This window comes from Rattus rattus, chromosome 14 (assembly GCF_011064425.1).
Source record: "Rattus rattus isolate New Zealand chromosome 14, Rrattus_CSIRO_v1, whole genome shotgun sequence".
NCBI lineage: Eukaryota > Metazoa > Chordata > Mammalia > Rodentia > Muridae > Rattus > Rattus rattus.
This window is the reverse complement of record NC_046167.1, coordinates 48,080,798-48,108,500: the sequence shown is the minus strand read 5'-3', so window position 1 is coordinate 48,108,500 and position 27,703 is coordinate 48,080,798. Positions and strand designations below refer to the sequence as shown.

Below are 27,703 nucleotides of genomic sequence, written 5' to 3'. Positions count from 1 at the left end.
CCTCTTGAGGAAGGTCTCACATCCACTGCCTGACCTGCTGCTCTCCTCTGGTTTGTGAGAAGTCTGTTTGTGAGGATTAAGGGAAGAAAGAAGCATGTTTGGTTTCCAGCCTGTGTAGTACTCAGAGCTGCTGCTGGGCTCAGGCCTACACTTTGTCAACTGCTGAGTAGAGAGCTTGCAACATGTCTTTATTCCTCCATTCCCCACTTCCCTTCCAAGTGCTCATGTGAAATCACCCCTTGACCCCTCCTGTGCCCAACATAGAAGTCTATGGAAACAAATGCTGAGACTGTCTGGACATGTTGCCTTGTGCCAGAAGTTTCTAGTTTGTTCTTGCAGTTGACCTTGTAACTCATCTTCATCTGTCTACAAGGAGGACTGTAGTCTATCCTTAACTCATTTACCTAGGGAACTGTCAGCAGGGACCAGAGCCTGCTGAAGTTCTTGACTGGATAGTAGTGGCCTATTCCTTAAGTCAAAGCTCACAGTTCTTCTAAATCAATGTTTCCTGGAAAAAGAAAGGGAAAGTCTCCTAAGGTTGCTGCTTTAAGAATCTGTTTTTATTGGAAATGTGATTGTTTTGCTTATCAAATATCATTTAGCCTTGAGATTTGCAACCAACTTTTACCAAGTGTTGAAAATGTTACAAAATTTTAAAGCTGCATGTTCAGCAATTTAATAAACGAGAGTGTCAACTTGTCATTAAGGCTCAGACGTGCACTAACCTTCAGTGGCTGACACAGATCCGACTTGGTCGTTTGTTCCTCTTGGACTAAGCACAATGTCATTTGTCTTGAGAACAGAAACAAGCTTTGGCTGGGCCCATGACCAGTTTGGGAGCAAAGGAAATGCATTTTGAAAGGCAATGGGCATCGCCGATCAGGGACTTTTATTAGCTGCAGATGTGTGGCTGTGGTTTTCTGTACTAAACACGCTGTTATTGAAACAAGTCAGATGACGGAGGACCAGAATATCTTTGTTTTTAGGAAAGAGAAACATGAGCAAACTGAATTCATAATCTTCTTCTGTAAGGGATTGCCCAATTTTGTTTGTTTTGACAAACTCTGAGGTACTTATGCATATGTTGAGTAGTGTACCGGGAAGCTGGGGCAGAGGTTTAGGAAGGAATTATTCTTTACTTAAAACCACTCTGCTAATGTCTATTATTTGTTTACAACTGCTTACTTTGAATAGATTTTTTTTTATCTCTTAGGGTCAATGACCCTAACCCCAAGCTATGTGCTTATGTTAGCATTGCTGTGACAAAAATACCTGGGAAAAGCATCTAAGGAGGGCAGGGATTATCTTGGCTTATAGTTTGAGTGTACACAGTCTATCACAGTGGGAAAGCAATGGTGGCAGAAACAGGAGGTGTATGGTTACACTGCATCCCTAGTCAGGAAACAGAGAGATAAATGCTAACATTCAGCTCATGTATTCTTTTTTATTCAGCCCAGCCTCTAACCCATGAGTTGGTACCAACCACATTCAGGATGGTGAATTAATTAATCTTCCATTAATCCCCTGTAGAAATGCCTTTTAAGACATACCCAGAGATGTGTCCTTGGCCTTTCCAAATCTAGTCAAGATGAACCATCACAAGGCTGCATATCCCAAGACCATTTTTCTTTTCCTTTAAGGACAGTGTGAGCCTTGAGGACAACTCACTTCCCTGGGCTTGGTCAGCTACAGTGAGAATTTCAGACTTTCTATGTAATTCCCTTCTCTCTCTCTGACAGGCACTTTTGTTCCAAATCCTTTATGAAGACTCCTTTACTTATGGAAACTTCCGAGAAGTTTCTAGTGACTTTTGCAGTCATATAATATGGTCAGTACCCACTGACAGCAGCTTTGAAAGAGGCAGGGGCATTGATTATTCTTAGTGGCCGTAAAGCATCAGAACTCAATTCTGCAGATGAGGAAACAGTATTAGCAAGGCACTGCCAAGCTCCCACCTGATACTGCCCTGTTCACAGGGAGTCAACTCCGTAGTTTCTTAGTATTGTCTGACACAGACCTTTACCACTCTGAGTGGTTTACTTATATCTGAAGTTTTCCTGTTCACATCTTGTTTTTCTTTCCCATTCTAATTCTAATATAAAAACATAACGTATACTTGATATGCATCTCTTTTCATTGCTTAATTCCTAGGAGTGATTCAGTGCCTATCTTTCCCCCTGAGCACCTGTGTTTTCAGGGCTTGTTTAAGTTGGTGTCTGTGCATCTATTCTGTTGTGTCTTTCTGCTATATGATGCTGTGAGATGTATGCATTCTACCATCCCGTGATTGACAGTCAGGCTATCTCTGACTCCCTAACATCATTAGGGCTGACAGCAAGTCTGTCTGATAACTATTATCTCTTCAAATTTAGAGATAAGGAATTGAGATTTAGAGCAGTTAAAGAATGTGCCCCAGGTTCTATGGGAGGAGAAAAGAAAGAAACCCAGGAAACACGGACTTGAAAGTGGATTAAATATTTGATATTCTACAAATTCTGGTTCACTCTTCTATTCTGTGTCTCCTCTCTTCACCTCTAACAGTGCCTCCAAGTTAAAAGTAGAGATTCCTGGGCGAGGTGACACAGCGCTGAAGAAGAGCACTTACTCAACATCTGTGGGGACCTAGTGTGATCCCACTGCCTCTGAAGGGGAAAAAACGTTGAGATTCTTTGACTAAGGCTTCTGTTTACGGAAGAGTAGGTATATACAGAACAAAATGTCACCTAGCCAAATTCATGACATGATGGTATGTATCATTTGCAACAACACAGATGGAACTACTGGGTATTTCATTGACTGGAATAAACCAGGCAGAGAAAAGCAAAACGTGTATATTCTTAGCAAAACGTGGAAGCTGAGAAAAGTGTCTTTCATTGAACAGAAAAGATCAGTGGGCACTAGAGAAAGGGAAATAGGAGTAGGGAGGGGCTAGAGGAAGCCTGGCCAAAGGGTATCAAAATATGCTTATTAACAGCTAGGACAAAAACATGCTGGTATTGTTTTTAAGTATCACGAGGAAACTATGGTTCTTTTTACACTTTATTTGCTTCTTTTTTATATTTAAGGCCACTAACCATTTATTACATATTTAGTAAGGAACTAGAAAAGTTCATTCCCAACATACCTGGACATGGTAACATACACCTGTAATCTATCTAGCTCCTGAGAACCCAAGGCCAGAGGAATACCATGAGTTTGAGAGTAGCCTTAGATACACAGTAAATTCAAGTCCATCTTGAGCTAGAGTGCACCTGTCTCAATTCTCCTATCGCACCAGAGAGACAGCACAGACATTACAAGCATGAAGACCTGAACTTGACCCCCAGAACCCATGGAAAATGTGGGATGTAATGGCCTACACTACAATTCTAATGCTGGGGCAGTAGAGAGAGTAGGATCTCTGGGACATTCTGTCCAGCCAGGGTAACCTAATTGGTGAGTTTCCAAACAATGAGAATCTCTGTCTCAAAGGAAATGAACAGTGTGTGTTCCTGAGGATGAAACCCAAGGTTGTTCTTCCAAATATGTGTGCACACTCAAACACACACATGTATGCATACATATGTGCACACCCTAAACACAAACATATGCATATGCATATAAGATCGCATCTCAAAAATGGTAAATATTTGAGAAAGAAATGCTAATCTGACCATTACACATTAAATACATGTATTAAATGATCACAGTATTTCACATAAATGTGTTCAAATTAAATTAAAAAGGAAACATAATTAAATTCCACTGTGAACAAAACCACAGATTCTTTTCCATGATGTAATGATTATTTTCTAGTCAGAATCTAAACAGAGTGTCAACTTTACTGAGTATTTGTACCTTGTGACCCAATGAGCTCTTAGTCCCCTTTTAGTGCTGAGAGATTAGGTTCACTGTGTAGCTAGTGAGAGTTATCTCAGGACAGTGTATCTGAGAAATCACATACAGCGGCTGTCCAAGGGGTTCTAACAACGTTGTCTCCAATAGGTGCATCAGCTCCACTTGGATTTGGATCAGCACCATCTGGGTCTAGAACATTAGGCTTTAAGCTCTATCCAGACTCCCTGAATCTAGAGTCCTGTGAATGACCACAGATGCTCACTCAAGTCTGAGAGCTACAAGACTGTCCTCTATTATGAGGGATCCTGACTTTGGCATCAAGGCTGGTCCCCACAGCAACAACCAAGGCAATAGAGAACCCCGGTTCTTTCTGTGTTCCTCTCAGGTATGTTCAGCACAGAGCTTTTACCTTTGCAACAAGATGCACTACAGATAAATCTTCATTCCACCACAAAAATAGGCAGATCCAGACTATATTGGTCCAAAATTGAAAAACCTTTCTAGATACCCTTTACTTAAGATCCTATGGTAGTCAAGAGTGACACAGCCATGCCAAGGGGCAGCAGAAAACACACAGGCAAGTATGTGATAATTTTCATACTCTCTGTCATTTTGTTTTTAATCAGTGTTTTGTAGTTATGACAAAATGCCTGAGACAGCCAATCTGTAAAGAGAAAAGATGCATTGATTTATGCTTAAATACATTTAAACTTATTTTGGTTCACAGTTTTTGTTCCAGTTCTTGATTTGATTGACTCTCACCAAATGATATCAAAAGCGCTCCTACCTATAATCTAATCCTCTTTTGGGATCACCCCTAGTGAACTGGATCCACACGTGAAGACCGTTGACCACTCATTCACTCCTTCCCCAAAACAAGCTGAGACCATGAGCCTTTGAGGGGTGGGAAGCAATAGTAAAAATGTAGCATCCTTATACACCGGAAGTGGGATAGTTCTGAAACAGGCGCAGGAAAGTGACGTCACACGATCTCGAGTCAGCTATTCTGCCGCTTGTACTTACAAGCTGAGATGGAAGAACCAAGAAGGCAGTAGCTGGGTTCGTCGTTCTTTTGGAGGCTGGCTTACCATAGCATGAGAGCTGGCGACGCTTTGTAGTCTGTACCTCAGCAAGAGATTGTTACTTCACTTATGCACACACTTTGCTGTCATTTGAATGTGCCACCCTCAGTTCCCTTTTGTGATCGGAGGTCAAGAAACACTGCATATTGACAGCTACTAAGACTAGCTTCTTCAAAGCTGAGGCTGTATTCTATCCAGTGAAAGCCATAGCTTGCCTTTGTTCCAGGCAGAGACAGACTAAGACAGGTTGGCTTATAGGACATTTTGTATACACAGTCCCCCAGCCTAGCAGGGGCAGCTTTTATTTTTGTCTCTCAGTCTCCAATCTCTTGTGGTCTCCCCACCCCCAATATCCTTGCCTGTTGATTTACCCTCCTCCTCAGGGTTATTTTTCCCCCTACTTCCTTGAGTGCTTGGGAATAGGCTCTTGTATAGAAAAAAATGTGTATCTTTTCTTTAGATCTCCAAGGGCTGCATGGTAAATAAGAAAAGCCAAGGGGGTCTGGTCTTAAGCCTATTCATTCTTGTCAGTGAGGGGGCAAGTTTGCTCCTCACAACATTCGAGGTAAGAAGGGCGGGTGGCTGCTCTTTTCCCCAGACCTTTCATGTTCTCGTGCACCAAGCGTGGGGTGTGCCTGTCAACACTACAGGTGGGTCCATAGCTAGCGCCAAGCGAGCAGCTGCACAGCCCTGGGACTTTGAGCTGTTAGCAGCTCCTGGCTTTGTATCCCTGCCAACTCACACACACCTGGGACCTCAACAGCTGCCGGCCTACGGCCACCCCTTCCCACCATGTGACCTAATCTTCATTCCACCTGTTCCTCTTTGGGTGCAGCCAGGCCATCCCCACCTGGCCTAAAGACGGCCTGGGGAGGTTTGTTAGACCTCCCTCATTCGCGCCTGAAATAGCCAACTCCCATTAATTTCATGGCAAATTATGAGAGATTAAGGTTTACTATGGAGTAAAACCAGACTTGACAATTAATCAGCTTGGTCATTTGGGGATCAAATTAAATTGGACCTGATGTCTCCTGGATGCTAAAATGAAATTGAAGTCTCTCTTCTCACATGTTATGGGCGACAGCTGAGAATACAAACTCAGTCTGTCCCCATTCTCCTCTTTGCATACAGATGCCAATTTATCATTTTAAAACAGAGCAAGGAAGGAAGGTGCAGGCTAACATTTGGGTTTCTAGTGTGACTGTAGGGCTTCTGTTTGACTCAAGAGACACTAATTTTGCTCTTTGTAAGTCTTAGAATCCTCTCAGGAGCAGGGGATTAAAAACTCTACTCCAGACCAGATCTCCATTCCTTTCTATTAAGATTTGAGTTATACAAAGAAGTGGGCTTCTGTGTGCATGTGTTTGGTGTGGAGTATGCAAGTATATCATATATGTGGGGTGCACTTGTGCCTGTGTGCCTGGGTGGAGGTCAGAGGTCAATGCTGGATGTCTTCCTCTATCTCTTTGCACCTTACTTTTCATTCTGAGACAATGCCAGTCACCAAATCCATAGTTCTCTGTTTCAGCTAGATGCCTGGCTGCTGAGATCCACAGAATCGTTTCTTTCTACCTCTCCAGTGCCTGAATAATGGGTATATGCTGCCATTCCTAGCTTTTATGTTCATTCTGGGGATCCAAATTTAGGCCCTTGAGCTTGCACACCGAGTCATCTCCCCAGGCCATTGTGACATTTTCATGCATATCACTGTACTTTAATCTCATTTACCCTCTCCTACTCCTTCCTTCCATCTCTGGTATCAATATCCCCCTCTTGCCAGTACTCTATCTCCTCCCTAATAGTGCCCTGATCCTAAGTCACAGGATCCAGTAAAGAAAATAGGCAAGTCATTAGTGTAAACAATAGTTAATTCTGACTGGACCTTAATAAGTTTGTAGAACATGTGATGGTTAGTTTTAATGGTCAGCTTAACATGATTTACAATCACTTGAGAAAGGAGTCTCAATGAGAGATTGTCTAGATCAGGTTGACCTGTAGGCATGAATGATTACCATGATTATGTTAATTGAAGTTGGAAACCCACCCACTATGGGTGGCACCATTCCCTAGGCAGGGCATCTTGGATTATATTAAAAAAAAAAACAAAAAAAAAAAAACACTAACTCGCTTGCATTAATTTATTGTTCTTTGCTCTTGACTGTGGATATGTTATTAGCTGCTTCATGTTCCTGTTGCCATAACAGACTATAGCCCAATGAACCCTTTCTCCCTTAAGTTGCTTTTGTTGGGGGTCTTTTGTCTCAGCAACAGGAAACGAAACTAAGAGGAGGAAGCATCTGAGTGGCAGTATTGTACTTTCTCTGTTGGGATAGGCGCTATGGAGTAACTACAGTAGGATACTGCCTCTAACTGTGCTAGGCATTGTTTTGCCCTATGTCTGAGCCAAACATTCTGGGCATGAATAGAGTCCAAGGCTGAAGATGGCAGTCACCATTGGAAACTGCCAACAGACATAAATAACTCTGCTGGGTACAGCTTTTCTCAGGGAAGTAATAAAAGCAGTCTGGTGGTTAATGGCAATATGCAGGAAAACCCTTTTCTGGCTCTGTCATGGCCTTGTGACTTTGGATATGAAATACAATCACAAGTCCACTGACTTTTCAAATGTAGCTTCTTACACTGGTGTTCCTCCATTAATAAGTGCTAAGCACTCAGCATGTGCTTGGTGGGATTCAATGACACTTCTCTGAGTCACAACACTGCAAAAATGTTGAAAAATAGGGAGGAGAAAAAAGGGTAAATGTTGTATAGAACCACAACTCTCATTTCAAAACGGCATCGGTTGTAAATATCGCTGGACTGAACAGCAACTTTTTGTGCAGTTTAAAAGTTTGACAATTCTAATAGCACTTGATTAGAAAATGCCCCCTCTGAGTAGAGAGAGAGCCACTGTGCTCTCACTTGTCATTTGCTTTTTAGAAGTTCAAGGGATTGCATTACTTTAGCTCTTTGCATTTCTCTCAGGCCATAGGGTTGCTCTTTACCAATGAAATGGGAGGAAAATTGAATTTCCTATCTGACTCAAGCATCTAATCACTCCAGTTCAGCTGGACCTCTTTCTCCTCTTGCCTCAGCACCATAAAAAAGCCTGTCTTAAGGAGGCTGAGCCATCCCGAGGGGAAGCCTCTCTGGAAAGCCAAAGGGGTCTGAAGTGGTCTTTGCATGAAGAATGAGAATGGACGTTTGGTTGCTCTAAAAGCTACTGGCTATGTGGTAAAAACCTTTTAAGACAGAGAAAAATCTTCTAAAGAACCCTTAATCCCCCAAAGAATTTATAATCAGTCTCAAAGCAAACAATGAATCATTTTTTAAAAAAGTTATCTACCTCCACATTTTAAAGACCTATTTCATGCATGTAAGCATTTTGCTTGCATGTGGGCACACCTGTTGCTTACAGAGGCTCTGGCATAGGATCTCAATAATAATGGAATTTTGGTTGCTCTTAAAGCTATTAGGATGTGGAGGTGGTTGTTACTGCAGAATAATGTAGCCTGTCCTAAATGATGGGTTACTGAGCATTCTCACTGACCATGAGGAAATGTGTGATATGTCTATGACTGGAGAGAATCAAGACATCGTGTTCTGGGTGAACTGACACAACAGCCACCTCAAGGTGTTCAGTGCATGCTCAGGCACCGTATGTTCACTTCATACAAAAGATCTTATTGGTTATGTGACACACTTTTCACATTTCACAAGAGATTCATAGCGTTCAAGTGACTTACCCACTGTCTTAGTCAGGGTTTCTATTCCTGCACAAAACATCATGACCAAGAAGCAAGTTGGAAAGGAAAGGGTTTATTGAGCTTATATTTCCACATTGCTGTTCATCACCAATGGAAGTCAGGACTGGAACTCAAGCAGGTCAGGGACCAGGAGCTGATGCAGAGGCCATGGAGGGATATTACTTACTGGATTGCTTCCCCTGGCTTGCTCAGCTTGCTTTCTTATAGAACCCAGGATTACCAGCCCAGGGATGGCACCACCCACAATGGGCTGGGTCCTCCCACCTTGATCACTCGTTGAGAAAATGCCTTACAGCTGCATCTCATGGAGGCATTTCCTCAAGGGAGGCTCCTTCCTCCGTGATAACTCCAGCTTGTGTCAAGTTGACACACAAAACCAGCCAGTACACCCAGCATTACATATAAGTAGACCTCATGCTACCAAATCCCAAGGGTCTTCTTTAAACTAATTGCCTCCCAGGAAGCTTATCTAGAATATTCCTTTGCAGATACAAGTTAACATATACGTACATGGGGCTCAAGCCAGTATTTGACACTCCTTCATTTAAGTATTTCTAACTGCAATCAGGACTGGGTTCTAAATCAATCCAGAATCTCTTCAGTGTCAAAGAAGCCATCATAAGGACAGAGAGGGAACGATTAGCCCCATTGTGCAGGAAAAATAATCCAGACAGTGGGTCAGCAGAGATGTACAAAAGTGCAAAACATGGGCAAGATTTCTTTTTCATTTATTTTTGTTTGAGGGTCCCGTGTGGCTTCATCCGGTTTAAAACTCACTAGTGGAAACTAACTGTCAACTCCTGATCTTTTTTCCCTCTGTCTAAGCACTGGGGTGGGCATGGTCACCATTCCTGGTTTATATAGTGCTGAGACTTGAATCCATAGCCTTGTGTCTACTAGGCCAGAACTCTCCCAACTAAGCTTCATGCCCAAGGCAAGGATCTATATAAAATGCAATGCATTGTTTGTTTATCAATCTGATTGGATAAGAAACACCTTAGGCATTTCTGAGGTACACCTTTCAGTGTGTCTGTGAGATACTTCCAGAGAGGATGATGGGAGAAGACCTACCCCGAATATGGGTGGCACCCACATTCTTGTTCCCTGTGGCAGTGTGGTTAATACTTAGGCAAACTACAGAAACAAAGCAGTTGTCTATCTTCGATAATGAAAAATTGGGGAGTTTGCTTTTAAGAATTACTTGGTGTAGGGGAGCTGAAGACAGGGCTCAGTGGGTAAGGGCACTGGATGGTGCTGCAGAGGACCCAGGTTTGGTTCCAAGCACCCATATGGTCACTCCTAACTGCCTGTAACGCCAGTTCCAGAGGATCCTATGCCAGAGCCTCTTCGAGCTTGCACTATGCAAGCAAAGCACATACATGAAGAAAATACCATAAATCTTTTTTAAATGCTGAGTTAGATTTTAAAATGATCCATTGTTTGAGAGTGGTTATAAATTCTTTGGGGGATTAAGGGCTGTTGGGAGGATGTTTGTCTGTTTCCAAAGGATAGGTTTTTACAACATAAGTAGGCCAGGCTAACCTTAAACTCGTGGCGGTTCTCCTGTCTCAGCTTCCCATGTGGTAGGATTACAAAAGCTAGCCATCACAGCGGGCTCCACACTTCTTCAAAAACGATCACAAGTTAGCAGAGATGCTGGAGCTGCTGTACAAACAGCTCCTAATCAGGACCATGTGGGAGCATGTGTGTGGCCTGTTGTCCCCTCATCTAGGATATTTCACTGTACATTTTTCCTACCTTCCAGGGACATTCTTCAAGAAAACCACAGCACAGCCATCAAAGTCAGAAAACTAACACTGGGCACATTGCTGTCTTCAAACCTTCAGGGGAGGGGAATTAAAATTCCACCGGTGGTCTCAGAAATGGACATACAGCAAAAGGATACAGTCCCCAGAATCTCACATCCCTTCCAAAGGAAACTAGCATAAGGTTACAGGAGGGAAGACTAAGCCATTCTGAGTCAAGGCATCACCATTCCCAATACCTTTCTTCTGAGTAAACGGTGGCTCAGCCTTACTGGGTAAGCCTGAGTGAGCAGAGCTAAGCAAAGGTGACTTCCGCGTGCCTTCCGCATTTGGCATCACAGGTGGGACTAACCCTCAAGGGCTGCTGTTCAGCTTATGCCTTTCAGTGATGGGTAGCTTCATTTCCCACCACCCCTCAGGTGATATTTTGGTTCATTTCCCAAGTCAGGGTCCACCAGGCACAGTTACTCGTCTCCCCTCCTCTGTGACCTAAGTATTTGGAGGTATAATCCCTTGAGGACTCAGATTTCTCATGCTGTTTATTCTTTGTGTAAAGATTTATACCCCCTGCATTATTGGTTGGGTTAAACTATGAAATAATATATCACAATGCTCCAACTGCTGTGGCTTGGCCAGGTGCGAGCAATTCAGGCTGGCTTCTCTGCTCTTTCCATGATCTTTCCTTAGTCTCCTGTACACATAGGCTTTCTGGAATGGTCCCCAAAGAAGCTGAACAGAACCTTAGAGAAAACTAAACTCAACTATCTCATTTTATTTAGCAACTATTTAGCTTCTGGAAGACAGAGTCTTACACTGTAATCCAGGCTAACCTGGGACTCATTATATAGCCCAGATTAGCTTCAAATTTAACAAGAGTCCTTCTGCCTCACTCTCCTGAGAATCAGGATGACAGACACAGTTTTACTATGTCTGGTTGAAGAACGTCATTTCCAAGGATAATTTTGCTTGGTAAGAGAAATTGGGTTTGTTTATTTGTTTAGTATTTGAGGGTGAACATGCACATGTGTTCCCTGACCCATTCAGTGTGTTCATCCCTCTTTCTGCTGGTTTACTGACATGTAGAAAATATAACTTGATAACTACTGAGTCTTTCTGTTTTAATTTCTTCAGTGACCACACACACCAGCATACAATGTGTACCTACAAACACATGAACATACATGTACAAACATCACATATGTGTGCAACAACAGCAACAATAAGTGGGAACAGGTGCCCCTGGGAGCCAGTCCCTGGTTGTTTCCTTGAGTTTAGGCACTGGTCCTACCACTCCAGGCAGGCGCTACATCTGTACTTGATAAAAGGAGAAAGCAGTGCAGCCAGCCAGACCAGCCATCTTTGGTCACGTGAATCCACAGCCTTGCCTCCCGTCAACCTCAGTAGCTAACGATGAGTACTGTTAACTTTCTTGTCCTGGGGACGTGAAGATTTAATGTTCCCAGCACCTGTAGTAGGGGCAGGAAAGAAAAAGCAGTTAGGAACCAGGGTCAGGATGTTCTGTGGTTGCCTGCCACAGATGAATCAACGGACAGTCCTTTCACTAGGCCGTACGGAAACCTTCCTAAAGGCTCAGGCCAGGCTACTCACATTGCTGAATCTGGAGAACTTTGAGAAGAGAAACACCCTCCTGTCATCTTAGAGGTATAGAGACTTGGTTGCCTCTGAAGCCTGAAGACTATTCAGTAATTTTGTAGGTATATGATTATTTGATTCACTAATTAATTCAAAGCTCTCCATTCTTGATCTCTGAAAGCACCATACAGTACAATAAAAATACAGGACAGAGCCAGTGAGTTGGCTCAGCAGGGAAGGTAAGCCTGACAACCTGAGTTTGATCCCTGGGACCCATGTGGTAGAGAGAACAAGTGTCCATAACTTATCCTCTGATACCTACATATGTGTTAGGGCATGTACATTCACACAATGCAGACACACACACGCACACACACACACACGCATGCATACACACATACACATACACATGCACATACATACACAAACATATGCACACACACATACACACATACATGCACACATGTACATACTCATACACACACATGTACACACAAATACACACACATACACACAGGCACACACATACACATGCAGACACACACGCAGACACACATACATAGGAGAATCACTGGCCATGGCCCATCCCAGTCTTCATGAGAAAACTTTGTCTTCTTTGTCTCCCCAGTTCTAGGAAGAATGTTATACATATTATTCACAATTGGTTAGGTAGGTCGAGAAAAAAGATTCAGTAAATAAGGTAGAAGCAAAATATCAGTAACTGAATGTTGGTTCACTTTACCAAACCCATTTGGATCATCTATCTTTAAATTAATCTGAGATCCTACTAGGTGATGTGAAAGAATCACTGGGATGGGTTCTGGGCATTTCACAATACAGCCACAAATCGTCCCTAGACAAAATATGCTACCAGACTTTAGGTTGTGCTTATTTTTATAAACTCATTCACAAAGCACTTGCAAGTGTGTGGCGACAATCTGGTTTACTTCTGCCTCCCACTGCAACATGCACTTCCTACACCAGGATCCATAATGGCAGTGACTCACCCGATCCCAGACAAACATCCATGTCCCAGGTAGTAGGAGGGAGACCGTGCGCATGGTGAACTTACAAAAGGCGTGCAATGCTGTGCACCAGTGACCTGAGCTACATAACCCCTCCAAGGTCCAGGTCACGGATATGTTAACTAGCGCATAGTAGAATGACAGAGGAGAGGCCCCTTCCTACACCATACCTAAAGCCAATCTAAGGACACCTTCCTCCTCTGCAGTCCTTTATGTGGCCCAGGACTTGTTTCTTAATACAAATAATTTCTTTCACACACATTTTCAAAGTTCTTTTAGGGCTGGAGAGACGGCTCAGCAGTTAAGAGAACTGTCTGCTCTTCTACAAGGCCCACTTTCAATCCCCGGCACCCACAGGGCAGCTCACAGCTGTCTGTAACTCCAGCTTCAGGGCTCCTGACACCCCCGCACAATCATACATGCAGGTAAAACGCCAATAGACATATGTTAAGTAAAAATAAATTACATTTTAAAAGTTCTTTTAAATTTTTAAAATTACATTTATTATTATATATTTACTTAGTGTGAGTATGTGTCTGTGTGTGTATGAGAGAGAAAGCATGTGTTATGACATCCATGTGTTGTGTATGTATATATATGTATGTATGACAATTTATAGGAGTCAGTTGTCTCCTTCTGTCACATGACTCTACTGATCAAACTTCACTGTCCAGCTTTTCCCACCATCTTGCTGGTTCATTTTTGTTTTTGTTTGGTTTGGGCTTTCCTTGTTTGTTTGTTTGTTTGTTTGTTTGTTTGTTTGTTTGTTTTTCAAGACAGGATTTCTCTGAGTATCCCTGGCTGTCCTGGAACTCACTCTGTAGAAGACCAGGCCTTGAACTCAGAGCTCTGAATGCTTCTGCCTCCTGAGTGCTGAGATTAATGGCAAGGGGCACCATCACCCAGCTGCTGCCCCCCCTACCCCATATCTCTTTTTTCTTGTTTTTGTTTTTCTTGATTTTTTAAACATTTATATTATTTATTTAATGTACATGAGTACACTGTAGCTGTCTTCAGACACACCAGAAGAGGGCATCGGATCCCATTACTGATGGTTGTGAGCCACCATGTAGTTGCTGGGGATTGAACTCATGACCTTTGGGAGAGCAGCCAGTGCTCTTAACCGCTGAGCCATCTAGATTCCATTTATTTATTTGTTTCGGGGGCAGGGGTAACGTGTGTCACAACGTGAAAGCAGAGGCAGAGGAAAACTGGCAGAACTTCCTAGAACTGGTTCTCTCCTTCCACCATGTGGCTTCTGCAGATGGGAGCCAGGCCATCAGGGTTAATGGCAAGCACGTCTACCTGCTGAGCCATCCCCCAGTCTCTAGTTTATTTTATTTTATTTTTCCACATTGCACTTCTGGATTCGCGGAGGGAAACACGATAGCATCTGTTGTTTCGGTGGAGTTTTTAGCAGCTAGCAACTCCTCTCAGCCCACCCAGTCTCTGTGTCACACACCATCAATAGTCCTTAGCCCATTTCCAACAGACTTTTACTGAGCATCTACTTAGGAGCTGGTGTTCTACATATTGGAATATTGGAAATAAGTCTGCACTATGGTGAAACGTCCCCACATTACAAGGTAGCTTCTATAGTTGTATACATGTTTTGTGTGCCTTGTGTGTGTGGTGTGTGTGTGTGTGTGTGTGTGTGTGTGTGTGAGAGAGAGAGAGAGAGAGAGAGAGAGAGAGAGAGAGAGAGAGAGAGAGAGAGAGAGAATACCTGGATACAGTGCATTTGGAGGCCAGAGGTCAAAATTGGATGCCATTAATTAGGCTCTGTCTGTCTGCCTCTTTTTTTTTTTTTTTTTTTTTTAAAGACAAGGTCTCTTGTTGATCTTGAACTTGCTAAGTAGGTTACAGTGTGGTGAGAATACCCCGATCTCTGCCCCAGTTGTGAGATTACAGACCTATTCTACCATGCCCAGCTTTTTCACATGGATTCTGAGAATTAATAAACTCAGAACGTGAGTCTAATTGGGCAAGCATTTCACTGACTGAACCATCCCCAGCCCTTAACTACATTTTCTTTTTTTTTTTTTTAAATTAAGAAACGAGACCCAGAGACAGCAAACCAGTAGCATCTTGAAGTCACACTGCTCATCTGCAAAGCTGAGTGGGACCTGCCCTGCTCAGGTCTGAATGCCACACTTTTTGCCTAATATCCTACGGCCACCCTCCTGGCAGGTGACCTTATCACAAAGATCCATCCTGGCTACCGAGTGACATCTTTTTTGATACTACAATTCATGAATATCTGTGAAAGTATTGCTAATTTTGGCTTGTTTGCTCCTTGTACGTCGAACAATATGTAGGCAGAATGCTTGAAAGGAAAGTGAGATGAGGGGTCCTGTCCCCTCCTTCCGCACTGTCGGATAACAAGTGATGTCGCTCAGTAGATGATGCTTGATTCTGAGGGGGAGGCTCAGTGGTAGTGTTTATCTCTCATGGAAGAGCCTTGGCTTTCATCCCAAAACTGAGTAATAAAACAGAACAGGAGTGATGGTGACTGAGCATCAAAGATGACCACGGGGGATGAGGGCTGACGAGGGCTGATAGATTGAACAAATGTGCACGCTCCTTAACTTCAGGGATTGTTCCTACGGTAGAGCAATTCAGTTACTCTGCTAATCATCACAAGTGGCCCCGAGAAATGTGTCCAGCTCAGACGGAAGGGTTTACAAAGAAAGCCACTATCTTCAATCCTGGTCTTCCAGGACAAGGACTAAATAGAAGCAGGGGAGAGCCATCCTTGGTACTTCTCTAAGAGAGGAATCTAGCACGACAAGAATGGAGCCATCATTCCAGACAGCAGAGAAGCCTAGAAAGGTAGGAAAAAGAAGACTGTGGGAGCCGAGAGTAGGACAAGACCCTAGCATCTGCTGGACCTACCTGTGGTGAGGGAACTGGGTTAGGGGATGCTGGAGAGGAAGACAGGAGGCTAGCTAGATGTTGGGCTCTATGTTCCTGAAGAGTTCACAGGCTCATGGGGCACCGGGAATGTTTCTAGAAGGTTCCAAGTTTAGATGATTTTATTTCTTCCAGAACCCCTCTGAGATGAGTCTCAATATTATCCATTGCTTAGAAAAGAAGAATTATAGGCTCACAGAAGCCAAGGCACTTTGCCAAGTTCACACACCTGACCATTGAGTACAATATGGGCTCGTGTCCTGAAGCTACTGAGAAGTCACCAAGAGGTGGGGGCTGGGTTTTGAGATGAGACTCACCTCCGTTTATTCTAGTACCTATCTTCACCCTTCTAGAGGATTCCCTGACAATATGCGTAACTGCTAAATATTCGTCTCTTTCTCCTGTGGAAATTTATATTGTTTGTTTACACACTTAATGATTACCTCCTCAGCGTATCAATAAAGCAATCAAATAATTGAAATCCTCTGGGATGAAATAGATTATAAATGGAAATTTGTACTTAATGGACAATTATACTTAATGATCAATTAGCTTGGCTAATTTTGCTCTTCCACCTTTCCCTAATAACATTTTGTCAGAGATAAATAGAAGTACCATAGACTTGAGAAATACTAAAACAGAGAATGATAAACACACAAAAAACCTTGGGTCTTAAGTTCATTTTGTTTGCAGGAAATTATCCTAAGGAAACAATCTCACGCAGGTTTGGTATCCAGTCTGTTTCTACTTTGAGTTTTTCTCTTCCATTCCTCTGAGTTGTGGAAAACATCCCACAGGTAAGATGGTTCCCCGTCGGCTTCTATGCACATATGGTCACAGCCAACACCTCTGTTGATCTCACATGTCCTTACTCTATGAGGTGTGGGGTCTTTACCAGGTATCCTCAGTCTCCCACCTTGTCTTATCCCTGTAGGCTCTGTTATCTCAGCAAATTCTCTGTCACTATCTCCAAATATCCCAGACCCTGTGCAAGTTTCAAAGTATCCATCGTCTCCACCATGCCTGAGTTCCCATTGGCTGCACTTCCTGTCATTCACCTTCTCAGGGACATGCTTTTGATAGCAAGAGCCCATTGCCTTGTCTTAGGGACTAAGGCATCCAGAAGGTGGATCTAAATTTACACTGGAGTACAGGGAAGAAAGGCATCTGTGGTTTTAAAATAAATCTACAACTTACAAATCAGGCAATTTCATCCCAAAATATTCTCGGTCTCATACACTAATATTTGAATAAGTCACCAGGCTACGTCTATTAATAGTGAGCACTAGAGAAACTTTTAATCTCCTACTAGAGAGAGTATCCATTGAGTAATTAATATACAGCCATTAAAAGGCTCAATTAAAAAAAAAGTTTTAGAGTTTAAGAAGCATACCCTTCTTTCAGAAGGCTTTTCTTCCAGCCTTTTTTTTTAAAGCATTTTCTTAGTTTGCTTGGAGGGGAGAGTATGTGGAGATCAGAGGACAATCAAATATATTATATCAAGGTTATGTGTTAGGGAAATACCTCAGTCACAGAGTGCTTACATAAATACACAAGGCCCTGGGGTCAATCCTTAGGACTAACAAAAACAAAAGTAAAAGTCAATTCTTCCCTTCTGCTGTTGGGACCGAGTGAAGTCTTGAGTGGTCTGTGTTGTTTGACCAAGGGCCCAGCCATGCCAAGGACCACAGCGCCTCAGCACCTGCCTCCTTGTTAGGCTGTGTGGTAACTGGATAGGGAAACACAGTGAGCCTTGCGAGGTGCTGGGCTTTCTCCAGCAGAGTCCGGACCATCTGATCTGATCGCTTCTGTGTGTCAGACAGACCACCACACTCAGGGCAAACGCTATGTGGGTCACAGAAATCCAACTCAGTTTGTGAGGCTGGAGACAGCGTCTTTACATGCTGAGCCATCTCACCAGGCCGGTCTTACACACACACACACACACACACACACACACACACACACACACACTTTATTTGCTTATGTATTATGTGTGTGTACACATGCAGGCACATATGTCACTGTCTATATATGGAGGTCAGAAAAGTTTTGTGAAATCGCTTCTCTCCTTCCACATCTATGTGGGTTCCAGTAATCAATTTCACATTGCTGAGGTGGCACCTTTGTGAGCCATCTCACAAGCTCCAAAAGTCCTGTTGCATATTCTTGGTTTTATTTATTTATTTACTTATTTCTTTTGTTTGTTGGCAAGTCCTAAGGACCTTGTGCATGTCAAGTAGGCACTCTGTGACTGAGGTGTATCCCTAACACATATCCTTGATATACTAAATTTCTAGGTCATTCACAACCCAGAATATGAAATGCAGTATGGGTCTCAGAGTGAACTTACATGTACAAGATTAAATGAGACTCAGTGCTTGTCTTGAAAGCAAGAGGACGGTGGTTGGAGTTATTGTCCTTTCATGCTGCTGTATATTTTCCCATTTTTTCTTATCCTTTCTTTTATCATGCTATTCTTTGGCCCAGTACAAGGATGTTTGTATGGGTGTGCACACATATATATAAGTGCATGTGTGAGCATGTGTTTATATGTGTGGTGTGTATTTGTATGTGCACATGAGTAGTCACATATCACTGGCACTTTCTCCAAAACAGTAACACACATGAGGAAAATAATGACTGTGGTTTGTCTCCATAGACTTACTGGTTGGGAACTTAAAGATGAACTTGAGGGCTGGAGCAACAGACCAGTAGCTAAGAGCAATTCGCAGCCCCACCCTGTGCAGCTCGGAAACTCCTGTGACTCCAGCTACAGGGAGACCTGAACCTCTTGTCTTCTTAGGTGCTAGAACTCAGTTATACACGCACAGACACGAGGTCACAATAAAAACAAATCTTAAATAATGAACTTGAAAAGCCTGTAAATTCACAACATAGAGGAAGTGATACAGAAGGTAGCACCACCCTCCCACACACACACATACACACATACACACATGCATGCACACACACACAGCAGCACGTCAGTATTTACCAGTACAGCACTCTGTGATTTTTTTTAGAGTTCTTTTGGTTTTCCTTTAGAGACACAGCAAATCATACAAATCTGTGTTTGGACCACAATCAGATCTTGGGCAAGTAGCAATTCCAAAATTTCCTGAGGTTTGGATGTCTCTGTCCCATCATAAGTAGCTCACTACTCTGCTATGTGTTAGGGAGCAGGTTGACAACTTCTCTGACCGTTAGTTTCTCAGGCTTGTAGTTTTGTTATTTACACCCGCCACCTGCCAGACATTCTCTCTTGTGTCACAAAATATTAACTTAGTGAGAGTTTAGTTCTGCCCTATGAGGAGGACACTTAATCTTCCCCGTAAGGTCTGGAGAAGCAAAGAGGGTTCTCGCCATGGCTACTTCAGACGACCTGAGCAATGTATAAAGAATGATGCTGTGTTACCCCTGGTTCCAGAAGTCTGAGAGCACAGTGCCAGCATGTGCTTGGCTTCAGGCGAGGACCTACCTCACAACGTCTGCAGAGGAGATGGCAGGGGCAGGGCTGCCACTTTGGTTTAGCACCACCCACCAAAGCCATTCCCCTGACCACTAATCTAGCCTCACAAGAAAGACATGAATCTCTCCCAATACCAATTTTCAACGTGTGGTCCAGCCATGAAAGTAGGGAAGCAGCAGGGTCAGAATTCAGACCCATGTTGTCTGGCTGCAGACTCCATCATATCAGCCACTGTGGTGTTTGTGCTGTCTTCCATTCAGCACACATAGGCCCATTTGACTGCATGTGAAAGACTCTCACAGTCTTAGCACATCACTTCCCTTTATTTCCCGAATCTTTCTCCCGTATCTCTTGAATGGTCTTTTGAAAATCCAAGTAGGGAAATTACACTAGGTTGTGTTTTAGGAAGGAATGGCTGTCCTTCCATTGACTATTAATCCCTTAACTTGCATCTTCCAAGCTCATCTGTTTAGTGATAAATATATTCAGTATAGGGTAAGGGGATTGTGTCATTAGATGGCTCATGGGTTTCCTCTTCTGTGTGCTGTTGATAGCCATTCTGCTGGACTGGAGGCTACATCAAGTGTAGCCTTCCCCCAAGTCTGCCTTTTTGATTCTCCAGTAGAAGGAACGAGAGAAGGCAGTGATTATTTTAATTCATTAGAACAAATAGGAATAGAACATGGAATGTTCACAGTTTAGTATTCTGTAACCTTCAACAACTATATAGACTGTAGACCTCAGCTATCAAATAGGCTGTCTGGATTTCTCTTCCCTGTGTGGTAATAGTAAAAATTGAGTTACCCACAGGTAAAACTACATACCAACTAGTTTCTTGGGGAAACCTCCAAATGCTTCTTCTTCCAGTCATGGTGCAGGACAGTGTTTGTAGGAACCAGGTGGATGAGAGTATAGATGAGAGCTTCTATACGTGTCTTTTGAACTATGTAGAAAAAGTACACAGTAAGTCAGCATGTTAATAACACAATTTTATTCTCGTAAATACATCTTTTTTCAAACTAGAATCACATTAGGAATCTTCCTTGCATATGGCATTCCATACCAGAAAGTTCAGCGGTCTGGCTCAGGGCCTCCAGCCTTATCCCTGGCCCCTGTATCCTCCTGGCTCTGTCACACATCATAGAAGTCCTTCCCTACATATGTGTGCACTCCGGCCACCTGGGGTCCTTTCTTATCAACCTGTCAGAACTAAGAGCACATGCATAGCTCTTAGTTCTTGAGATGATGGTCCTTGGGAAGAAGTCATTTGAGGCAACCTTAGGACTCTAGCATCTGGACAGACAGAGCATCGCAGGCTCATTAGACATATCTGCTTCTTCCATTCACATTTTGTCTTTTGACAAGAGTCCCACTAGGGCAAACTGAGTCCCTATGAAGTTTGGGGCCTAGCCAATGGTCCCTTTTGCTAGGTCTAAGAGGTGCATTTTCCCGGTATGACTTCAGCCATCTGCTATATTTCCAGGGCTAAAAGGACTAAGAAAGGGCTGGAGGTACAGCTTAGTGGCAAAGCATTTGCCTAGTGGGTAGGGGTTATAGGTTCAATTCCTGGAAGAGAAAGAAAGAAAAAGGCACTCAAGGTAAGTGAGGAGGAGGGCAGGAGGTAAAGAGGAAGGGAAGAGAAGGGAAGGAGAAAGGGAAGGAGTAGGGAAGAGATGAGAAGATCAAATCCCAGAACTCAGAAGGCAGAAACAGACAGATCCTTAAGAAGCAAGGGCAAGACCGTATCATATGATCTTGTTGTTCCTGAATGGAAATGCTCTAGACCACAGCTAGCAGCAGAAACTAGTGCCTAGGAGACTCAGTAGATGTGGGAAGCCCAGGGATGGTTTCTTTGTGGGGGTTACACTGACCTGGATCGTAGAGAATTGTGGAGCTACTTCAGGACAGGGAGGAGTGAAGACCCCCTCACGCACAAGAACAGATCCAAGAAACGGATGAGTACTAAGAACTTGAGACACAATCCTCAGTCACTTAGGCTTTAATTAAATTTTTTTAAAAACTAATTAATAAGAGATCATGGGATTCCTGAGTCTGTCATTTTTTTCTCTTGTAACCATTTCCATGAAATTCATAAAACAGGGTGACTTGGGGAAATGAGCAAATGTGTTCTCTTGTATCAGAGGCAGGAAAGAGAAGCTGAGAGAAAGCAGAGAGGCAGGCGTGGAGAGGGTCTATGGAAGAGCAGCAAAAGTCCAGCAGAGCGGCTCCTGGGGCTCAAGGGGGTTCCTTCCCATGGGCCTGCGGGAAACAAGAAGGAACTCGGCCCAGAAGCCAGAGCAGCCTGGGAACTACTGGTGTGTGGTCCACTCTTCCACCCCAGTACAATGTGGTGCATTTGCCAGCGGTTCCAGGGCTTGGTGGTGAAGTCTGACCTGCAAATGGAGACTAAGACTAGGGGAGGCCCATACACATGCTTCTACTTTAACGGGTTTCCCTTTATCAAAACCTGAGGGACTTTTGCCCTCCAGTTTAAAACTACAGATTCCTGAAGTTGCAGCCGTTCATAAACAGACTAGAGGTACCTCGTGCCACGTGGAAACAGCAACAGTGATAGTTTCTTTTCAAAAACTCTCTGTTCCGATCCAAATTTGCTTAAAGGAGAGCACCGTAAACTTTGAATCTAGCTAAGCATCTCGGCAGGCATATCCTTAGGGATGGGTATTGATGTCTGCAACTCACTTTGAAATGCATCCAAAAAGCAAAGCGATTGATGGATGAGTAGAGGGGTGGCGAAGCACGCAGATGCAGAGTGTATTTATAGACGCCGAGGTGTGCGTGGCTATTCCCAGTTTTGTGCTCTTTGTGTTTGAGATTTATCATAATGCAATAAAGGAAAAAGTTTTACTATAGAAAACACGCTATTTAAAAAGAAAAAAAAAATCACTCTACAGACACAAGCTACCAACCTCAGGCCTGCAGGGATAGTTCAGCCAGCAGATAAGAACACATACTTCTCCTGCAAAGGGCCAAAGCACAGTTCCCAGCACAACGTGGGGATCACACAACTGTTGGTAACTCCAGTACAGGGAATCTGACATGCTCTTTTGACCTACCCCCACATGTGCATACCAACACATTACAGGCACATGTGCCTTAAAATAACTTAATTTTCCTTCATCTTAAGATAACCAACTTATTTTGGCCTTACCATTGTCAAAACCAGGGGGTGAAAGCATCGTCTTTCCCTGCTTCTTAGTCGTGCCTGCCTTTTCCTCCCTCCCAGACTTAAGACTGCACAAAAATTGGTGAAGGCAACTTTCACTACTACTCACTTAAAACTCAGGGAAACGGACCGCGCTGCTGTTCTTGTAAAATAATTCAATTAGTGAAACCCAGCCACGAGGTTTGATGATGAATATTTAGTCTGATGATCTGTGAAACATATCCACAGAGCTTGGCTAAGTAGCTCAGATGCTCAGTGCAGATTAATATGTTCTCTGTGAGGAATCTCAGTTCAGTTCAGTTTGGGTTTATCCTCCAAGCTGGACTTCAATAATGAGATGAATGTAGTATACACTCATGAAAAGATGTCCAACACAACCAATTAACAAATGACAAATTGTACACATGCTGTCCTAGAGTGTGGGTCATTTCCGTTTCTATAACTTTTATGAGTGGGTTTCTTGGGGGGGGTTGCTTTAAACTTTCAGTCATTCTTTCTGACTGTAGTTGAGTCTCTGGAGTGTTGGGACCTTAAAAGTATTGAGGCAAGGCATTGTTGGCACCTGTTTTATGCTCATAAAAATCCAACCACAACAATTATATGTATATAATTACACACACACACACACACACACACACACACACACACACACACACGGTGGAGCCATTTCTTGTCTTAGGTATGACCTAAATTAATCCTGCTCACATATGTTTCCAGCATTTCCTCGTTTGCGGTTGTGTGCAGTTATAAAGTCGCCCCATATCTCTCATTCAGTCCTGCATCTAGAGCACTGTGAGATGGATCTATGAGAGTGACAAGATATCACTGCTAGATTAAAAATATGCAACTTAGGTGTTTAAAAAATGCTCACTTATGCGTAATCACTTTGATAAGTTTGCGAAGAAAAGTTTGACTTCAAAGAAGCAGTGGTGTCTGAAATCTCTAAGGGAATCTGCAGTCCCACATTCCTAGAGGCAGAGCAGATGAAAGTGCTACTATGGGCAGGCACCAGCATACTGTAGGTATAGTACAGATATTATATATAAGCACCAATATCCTTGTATTATACTGTAGGTATAGTACAGATATTATATATAAGCACCAATATCCTTGTATTATACTGTAGGTATAATATAGATATTATGTATAAACACTAATATCCTTGTATTATACTGTAGGTATAATACAGATATTATATATAAGCACTAACATCCTTGTATTATACTGTAGGTATAATACAGATATTATATATAAACACTAATATCCTTGTATTATACTGTAGGTATAATACAGATATTATATATAAGCACTAATATTCTTGTATTATACTGTAGGTATAATACAGATATTATATATAAGCACTAATATCCTTGTATTATACTGTAGGTATAATACAGATATATATAAGCACTAATATCCTTGTATTATACTGTAGGTATAATACAGATATTATATATAAACACTAATATCCTTGTACCTACACAGCCTAAAGAAACCAAACACACCCTCATTTTCCAAGATTCTGCTGTCTAAATCCTCTCATCATTAAAACATAAGCTCCCAACTTGCTATTCTTACCCAATAACTAAAATGGGTTTGTTATGGGTCCCCCAAATGGCAAGCCTGATTTCCAATTATTCTTGGATAACTTGAAGGTACTTGTATTTGTTAAATATCGGACAGCAAACCAATCGGCTTGCTCCACGGTTATCCTGTTGAAACTCCCGCTCTTCAAAAGATTGAAGGTGTCAGAAGCTAACTCCCTTGCTGATCAGCAAAACTACGCTTTAATTACGGAAAAGGGAAGGCGATGCTGGCATAGGCATAGTGTGGACCTCCACACACCCTGCTGTCACTCATAGCAGAGCCTCTTTCTGGAGCAGGCTACGTAAAGAACAGCAGTGGTAACAGCAGTGATAGCCTGCGAACTGCTTACTGCTTTTAGGCAGTGTTCACTCCATAAAACTGTCCCCACCCCCTTGCTGTAAACACTATTAAAGCCTTGGATGCACTCAGTCAGAAAGAAAAGAAGAAAGGGGGAAAAAAACCTACAATAGTCAAGTCAGGCTTCAAAATGCTGCATTTTAACATGTGCTCAGAAAACAGAGAAACACAAAATTATAAGTTATAATGGGAAGAAAAGGCACCATCAACAGCACATTCCCACACAATAAGGATCAACCATGCTAATTATATAAATGACTAGAAACGCAACTTACCTTATGGCAAGGTAGGGGCAGGTAGGGGGAGCATACAATGTGGGTAAACCAGCGAGTGAATTACCAAGGACCGCATCAGGGCTAAGTCCCGAGCACAATCCCAAGGTTTTAAGAGAGGGATTTGGGACCTTCTTCTCGAATGGCTGTCATACATACCTCCGGTCCCTCCCTGAAGTGTTCAAATGCTGATTGGCGTGAACCACATGCTGTCTCCATGCTACAAGGACAATTCCAGAAACCCCAGTGTCTGCTAAATGATTCCGTTCTGTTCCCCAGGGAGGATGGAGAGCCCGTGCCACCTCTTCAGAATGGCACCGTCACCCCAAAACAAATAGGGCACTCTGCCAGACAGAAAGGTCTCTTTAGCACAGACTTCTGTGCACTGAGCAGGCACAAACACAGACACACAGCCTAAAAGCCTTGATGCATCAAGGAATCAGGCACACAGGCTTTCTGAAAGAGCTATGTGGAGTGGATCCTGCCTTTGCAACCTGAGATTCACAATCGGAGAGGATCTTAACACACCACAGGATCACAAATCCAGGAAAATAATTTTATAGGAAGGAAACAGCTCAACACACACACACACACACACACACACACACACACACACACACACACCATCCCAGCTGGCTTGTTAAACCTTTCTCCCAGCACTGAATCTAGCCTCTCCTCAAATAGACACATCTTGTAGATTTTAAATTTTAAGAAGTGTAAAAATTAACAAGTCACTGCTGTTCTATAACAAAGACAGGCTTGCCGTTTTCCCTCAAAAGGCATTTAGGGCAGAGCATTAGGGGAAAAAATATAAATATAAAAATACAAAGATGAAAAGCTGATGAAAGAGACACTGTAACTTAGAAGAACGCTCTCCCCCAGACTGTGTGAACCAAGGTAGCACACACACCACCACTTTTGTTCTGTCTTGAGAGAGATCCACGGACAGGGCACCAGCAACTCACAATGGGTATTTAAGCCAGTCAGTCTTAGCAAATTAGGTAAATTAGAGATCATTCGATGGCATTCTATTGTTGCTATTGTAATCACAGTCATTTTCCCTGGTAATGGTGCTTCCTGATGAAGTGCAGTCCTCGGAGCGTAATTGTGAAAGATACTGAAAGATTCGGGGATGCGACATCTGCTTTTAAAAGCTCTTCAGATTCAAATTGGCATTTTACTTTATCTTGAAAATTTATTAGAGATTCAGCCCATGCCCGGTTTAAATGGGAAGGTGAAGGCAGGGTAGTTTCCATCTATGAATTATTCAATCTCCGCCTGGCAGGACTGCCATCCATGAACGGATGCTCTGACAGTCCCTTCGCACAGCCTCCATTACGCTTGTCATTTTTATTTCTTTATCTACGATCTCTTTCTCAGTTCCCCGGCTACTCCCTCAGGGCTTGGCTTCACAAACCCAGTATTTCAAATTGGCAATAACTACAATGTGCTGCTTTCTCAAATCGGCGTCTCCACGGGCTGTCATTTTTCTTTTTCTTTCTCCCCTGCAAATCATTAAAAGCCACGTCCATGATGATATCTCTTAGGCTCTTTGGTTTGATGAATTTTACACACACACACACACACACACACACACACAGAGAGAGAGAGAGAGAGAGAGAGAGAGAGAGAGAGAGAGAGAGAGAGAGAGAGAGATCACTGCATCACTGCAAAAAAGAATTATGTTCTTCTAGCATCACAAGAGAAGTCAAGCGTCCTTCTTTGTTGTCAGAGTGACCCATCCTAGGAACTAGCATAGCATCACACAGGAGGGAGCCAAGGCTAATGCAGACTTGCTGGCACCCTGATTTGCAGCCCAACTTGATGAGGGCTGCAAGGCAGAAAGACTAATCCAGACCACTGTGTGCTTAGCAAGCACAATTAGTTAGGAAAATAAGAAGCCATTAGATGACCGAAATTGGACTGTCAGTCTTCTAGGCTCCACCTGCATACAGACCGAAGTCCCAACGATTCTCCACTTGATGGCTGGTTGTGTCCCCTGCTAGCCGACAGCTGTCCTGCATCCAGAGAGGACTAGGATTGAGTTAGGCCAATAAATCTGGTTTCTCCTTTAAAGCATGATCTAACTGAGAAGCAGCGGGGGTGGGGGTGGGGGGGTGTGCCAGTCCCGTGACCAGCCTGAAATGAGAGCTGGGGAGTCCCACAGTGCCAGTGCGAGAAGTTGCCCAGGTCTGTGTCAGACAAATCATGCTAAGATCATCAGTAGCATGGCACAAGACCCCCTCCCCCGCAGACTACTCCCCTACAAGGTGGGAAAGCAGTTGAGCTTCAACATAGACAGTTTGCTTAGCAAGCTCCGAGCAGTACCTGCCCAGCTGAGAATTCACGCTGCCACGTCAGAAGCCACCGTGCACATTCAGACTGCATCTCGGCTCCTGGCTACCCAGAGGTAATGTTCTTCGTATGCGCGACAGTAGGCAGCATCAGGAAAAGCCAAGTTTACAACTCGGCTCCTCTGTGCCTAGCTGTCTGCCTCTGCCGCATCTCGACTGGCAGTCTGCAGGAGTAGGAGCTGGCATCTGCAGGAATGCAGTATGACACAGCAGTCAGCTGACTTGCAGGGTGTTATCATTCAATGTCCTGTACAGAATCAGGACAGTTTCTAAGGTGGCACCAGGCAGATGACCCTGGACATCAACAGGGTCATGCAGGTGGCTGCAGGACTGCAGGCTAAGTCCGTCCGGCTGACAATCATTTCTTCCATGTATTTGTGCCAATGCGGTTTTAACTCAAGACTGAAAGAATTATTTCTCTCCTGCTTTTTTAGCTGACAGGCCATTCCTGAAGTGACTGATCCATGCGGAAATGAGTTAAAACCAAAACCATC

The 27,703-nt window shown here is 43.2% G+C and overlaps 1 long non-coding RNA gene across 1 annotated transcript; it reads right to left on the bottom strand.

Annotated features, from left to right (window-relative positions):
• Nucleotides 1-217: 217 nt before the first annotated feature.
• On the bottom strand, nt 218-27,372 carry LOC116883499. The gene is made up of 3 exons (XR_004385766.1): nt 27,184-27,372; nt 20,280-20,398; nt 218-508 (listed from the first exon to the last, which is right to left on the bottom strand). It is a non-coding gene; the product is annotated as an uncharacterized LOC116883499 (long non-coding RNA).
• Nucleotides 27,373-27,703: the final 331 nt, after the last annotated feature.